We start from the raw sequence: 5887 nt of genomic DNA, 5'->3' as shown, positions 1-5887 counted from the left end.
AAGTTATTGCTCTAGTTATTTTTGTTGTCATCTATATGCGTATCTGTAACTTTGGGAGACACTTTATAATACTTCGGTCTATGTTGATGGTTTTTGGTATAACGTTCTTGTATGGTTACATTGCTGGAGAGAATCTTGCAGGCTCATGGAGTTATGTTTGTTTCGAGGTCTTTTTACTATAAGATTTTAATTCTGTTTGTTGCACTGAACGCGTCAAATTACTGGAATTCCACGGTTAATGTGATGCATTTCGAATGATATCACTTGAAAGAATTCACCTAATGGACAGTGGGTCGTGTCATGAAATCGTTGTGGTTCCACTGATGTTTTGGATGCATCACTGCAGCGCTTTCCTACTGTTCATTTTCTCAAGTCATGTTCTGTTAAGTGTTCAATTTGTTAAGGTTCCAAATCCTGATATCTATGACAACTATTTAATTAATTGGTAGAGCAAAACTACATCCAAATTAATTGGTATAATTACCTGAGAATTGGAGAAGTCCTCGGGTCTATGTAGTTCATGTATGTAGGCATATTCAAAGGGCATGTGTGTCGTGTCGTAAAATGGAAACGTTAACTGAAAAAATTTCTGCCCCGTGTCTAATAAAATCAGTGGCTTATCTATGAGGTCGGAAATATAATAAAAAGAGGTGGTAGTATATACTAGGGTGAGGCAAACAACAACCTCTCCTGAGAGAGTGCTTATGCTTATATGTGTGTCAGGAAATACTGGGGCAGTAACCACGGTGAGAATGATTTGCGTGTATTGTGTAAGCGACAGTTTGTTGTAGCAAATATGCTTCTAAGGGAGCGGTGAACATCGACCCTGTCAGGTGGGTGAATATACATATGTATGCTATGGAAAGCATGGGATGGAGCCTGTTCGTCACGGGAAATCGGAAGTAAACATTAGAAGGATTAATGGCAACCGGGCACAACTGGAAAGGATTGTCTAGAACAGAGTTCGACAGAGAATGTTAGTGGGTGGCCTATACTTCACTAAGAAGGGTAACAGGCGTAAGTAAGTAAGTTACTGATGTGCATATAACGTGTATTTACTAACAGGGTAAGTATATCTATATGTATATCAAAAAACACTTGGAGGAAAGTCCGTGTGTTACCTAATATGCATGTATATTATACCTATCCAGAGTAAGTAAAAACTTCAAAATTCCTTTACCTGTTCTTCTTAAGATACAGATGTACATGTAAAGGCCTGCGAGGCTGCGATTCCCCACAAAATCACATCCATGTGGTGGGTTTGTGAGCATTGAAAACACGGAATCTATTTCAGAAGCGCCTACATAGGCCTCCCTAGAAAAGGCTTCACCAATCAATCTGTCCGGAACACACACCAGTGTGATAAAATTGTTATGGGAACTTTTGACTTTTTTGGATCCAAACCTGCATCACTTAGTATCAAAACCAGAAGCGTCACTATCGAGATATCCTGCGTTTTAATTTGATTTGATGGGATTCAGACATTAGTTACTGCCACAAGTATTGCTATAGGATCTTAGTTTATCAGTAATGTTTAAGTTACGTAAGTTTATATTCAAATATACTTACATACAGATGTATATATTGAAATGTTCGGAAAAAGAGTCTACACAATAGTCTAGAGTTATTATAATTTAGCATTACTGATATTGCTCATAAGTTCACCTAAGAATATTTTTGATTAGTTTGGAACTACTTACGAGTAGTATACATTTATTTGTAAAATATTTGCAACTATTTTGGGAAAAATCAAATGTTCGAATGGAAAAACTTTCTAAACAAGCAGACTAAACAACATATGATGTACGCTTTACAAAGCTATACATTTCGATAGTATTATTATTATTGTTTTTTTCTAAATATAGACATTTGTTTAGGGTACGTTTATTGTAAAAGATAAAAAGAGAGTCATATGACAATGAATAAAGTTTAGTTTCAACTTTTCTTTAGATAACTAATTATTTTTCATTTAAATATTGTAAATTTTATTGATTGAAAAGTTAATGTTTTCTTTTTTGTGTTAACATAAATTTTAATGTTGTACAATAAAGTTGTTCCTTTTCATTGTTGTTATTCAAAATAACTCGATGAGCACGGTGGATCTGATGCAGATGTGAGGGCGTGGATCGGAAAAGCAAGAGAAGCATATTTACAACTGAAGAATATCTGGAACTCAAAACAATTGACAGTCAACACCAAGATCAGAATTTTCAATACAAATGTGAAGACAGTTCTACTGTATGGGGCGGAGACGTGGAGAACTACGAAAGCCATCATCCAGAAGATACAAGTGTTTATTAACAGATGTCTACACAAGATACTTCGACTCCGATGGCCAGACACTATCAGCAACAAGTTACTGTGGGAGACAACAAACCAGATCCCATACAGAGGAGGAAGAAATCAGGAAGAAGAGCTGGAAGTGGATTGGGCACACTTTGAGGAAATCACCCAGTTGCATCACAAGACAAGCCCTCACATGGAATCCTGAAGACCAAAGGAAAAGAGGAAGACCAAAGAACACATTACGCCGAGAAATAGAGACAGACATGAGAAGAATGAACAAAAATTGGATAGAACTAGAAAAGAAGGCCCAGGACAGAGTGTGTTGGAGAATGCTGGTCGGCGGTCAATGCTCCATTGGGAGTAACAGGCGTAAGAAAGAAAGTAAGTAAGTATTCAAAATAACGATTATCTGAAAAAAATGATCGATTTAATTTGTTTATAAAGAAGTTTTCATTCGTTTTCAAACAATCAATATGATTTTTAGTTAATTCACAGATCAGTTTCTATACAGTTTTAAGTGTAGATCAAAGACTTAAGTAAATGCCCTTGTTTTAAATAAATAGGTTTTAAAAATAATTGGATATGAATTTAAGATTAGACAAATATAACATTAGTTATCAATGAATTGTAAATCTTACAGTTGTACATTAGTTCAATCTCTTCTGGAATAACACAGTTATGGCATCTCAGAATTTGATACTAGGTGGTATGGATTCAAACTCAATAAGGGTTATCAGTTCCCTTAAGATCGTAGGTACGCTTTACTGATCAGTCCAAATTAGTAATAAGTCTATGTCCATGGTCTCCTGCAGAATATCTCCGGTTATCTAGTATGGAAACATAATACACAAGATATTCAGTCATTTAGATTGGTGGCCACACCTCTACTTGGTCAGAAGGATTTAATTATCACTGGAGGCTAGATAAACGTGACACTGGTCACTACTCAGTATTTAATCAATGCCAATACCATATCTAAATGTAACACTACAGCTATGTTTGAAATAAGACAATGAAGACCAACAGTACTGAATGATTATCATGTCATTTCGTAAAGTAATCAAATCTCAAAATGTATACGTTTCGATCTTACTCAAACTAGCATTTCTAATGGTAATTCACTCACCGAGAGATAATAACTGATGTGTGGGCGAGAATGATAATGATTGGTTGTCTTGATGAGTCAGACATGTAGATTATGTGACAGGTGTTGTATATTCCCCTATCCTGATTGTTATTGAAAGACTGTTCCTTGTTGTCGGATTTTGGTGTGGAAATATATTGACGTTCTAGTCAGGTTAATCTCGTGTTCTTGATCTGAGTTGTGTTGAAGTCCTGTAGAAAAGACACTGGTTGGGAAATCTAGTGTAGATATTCGTCTAAGGTAAATTAACGTCCCACGTACGTGTAAAAAGTGAAAGGACTGTTATAACAAGGAACCCTAGTGTTATAACAAGTAACCTACCGGTTTTATAACAATAAAAGTTCAGAGTTCCATTCCTAGTAGGATTGTAAGTATACACTATCTAGTTATTCTATACTATTAGGTCGAAACATACATATCTGATCGTTCATACTTTTAAATGATACCCCAAACTATGATAGATTGAATTCATTCAGTATTGTTTGTTTGAATCTTCCTATCGATTTGTTAGGACTGCAACTGGTCAGTCTCTAATTGGCTATCAGGACTCAGTGGCCAAGTGGATAACGCGGTGGCGTTTGAAGCGAGGGTACTGGGTTCGAGTCCCAGAGTGAACATCAACTCTGAGATGCAGGTACATCCAGCTGACGAGTCCCAAATAGGACGAAACGCGCGTCAAACTGGATTCCACTGCTAGCCACTATCCATTTATGATAGATTGATCCTTCAAGGATATCATCTCTTCTTCTTCTTTTTTTGTTTTATTTGTATGACCTTAGATTCAATAAATCTCTTTTTTAATCACAAAAAAAGGATTCATTCATTCAACTTTAAAAAAAAATCATTGTGTACCTTCTTAATTGACTTAAAATAGATTGAGATTCTTTATTATTTATTACTTTTTTAAAGTTATTTATTATTTATCTAAAATCAATAATCAATAATCCAATCATCAATCATTCATTAATTTATTCAGGTCAATTATTTATATTTTGATTAAATTGAAGTTTATTTTTTTTTCGAGAAAAATAATTTTTTTTTGGATAGAATGTATTACATTGATTAGGTATAGTTTATAGTCAATTATGAATAAACTTATATTAATTAATTTTATATAGTTGAAATCATGAATCAATTGAAGCTAGACTACCATGGGAAACATGGAAGCACTGTTTGACGACCGTTTCGTCCTATTGTGGGACTCCTCCTTGGCAGTGCTCATCCACGATCCCGCCTCGTGAGATTCGGACCCAAGACCTGTCAGTGCCGCGCACGAGCACTTAACCAATAGACCACTGAGCCGGTCGGCATTCAACGGTGTTAATGTCTAACTTGAAACGATCCACGAAATTGAGCAACCATTCGCCAATGTCTTCAGTGAGTTGATATCTCACAACATAATATTAATTAATCTAAGCTTAATAAACAATTAATAATGTTATAAGTAAAGATGGATAGTGGCTAGCAGTGGAATCCAGGACTCGCGTTTCCTCCTATTTGTATCGATTGTTATAATCGTTCAATCAAGGTTTAAGACTATAATTGATCAGTCTCTTTCTTTGCATATTTACATCCTCTACGGATTATATGGATATTATTATTAAGTCACAAGCATTATAAGTAGAGATGAGTGGTGGTTGGCAGAAGAATTCAGGACATGGGTCCAGAATAGAGAGAAACGAGCGTTCTAGATTCCGATGCATGTCACTGTTATGACTTTATAAAAGCCCGTCGCCAATTCGTTACGATTTTATGTCTGGCTTTTATCACGTGAATTATTCACCAATAAGAATACGACTTCCCGATCTTAACACTGTACTAGATCAATGACGTCCCACTGATATGAGCAGTCTAGCGTCCTTATTGGTCTTTTGTTCACCTAGCCTTTCCAATTGAGTCCAGAACACCAATTACAGCTTCTGCTATGCAAATCATTTATTTCAAACATACTCGGTTTATATACCAGACAGACAGACCACATCACATCATAAAATAGAAAATAATATTTGTACAAGATCAAGCCAAATGTGGCTGTGATTGTGGGAGACAATAATCAATAAACTGAATATAATTTGGGGACAGTAAATCGTATAACAATAATCCATAGGTCAAAATGAAGCTTATAAGTCAAAATGAAGCTTATAATAAGATGGATATAGATATACACAATCTAATTACTGAATAGTTAAACAATAAGAATATATATAGGTCCTGGAAGTTACCAATACTCATGTTTTCGCTAGGATGTAACAGGCACCATCCATTTCTTCTGATATATATATATATATGATATATATATATATATATATATAATTTGCTTTAGAGAAAGCTAAATATTAACAGAGTCTCATCACACCAATCTGGTGGAAATAACTTTGTGTAGTATAGAGTTATTAGAATTAAAATAATTACGTCCGAAAAAATAGTAGGATTTTGTAATTCAGTCAAAATAATGTT

Source organism: Schistosoma mansoni, chromosome 6 (assembly GCF_000237925.1).
Source record: "Schistosoma mansoni strain Puerto Rico chromosome 6, complete genome".
Taxonomy (NCBI): domain Eukaryota; kingdom Metazoa; phylum Platyhelminthes; class Trematoda; order Strigeidida; family Schistosomatidae; genus Schistosoma; species Schistosoma mansoni.
This window is presented reverse-complemented; position numbering follows the sequence as displayed.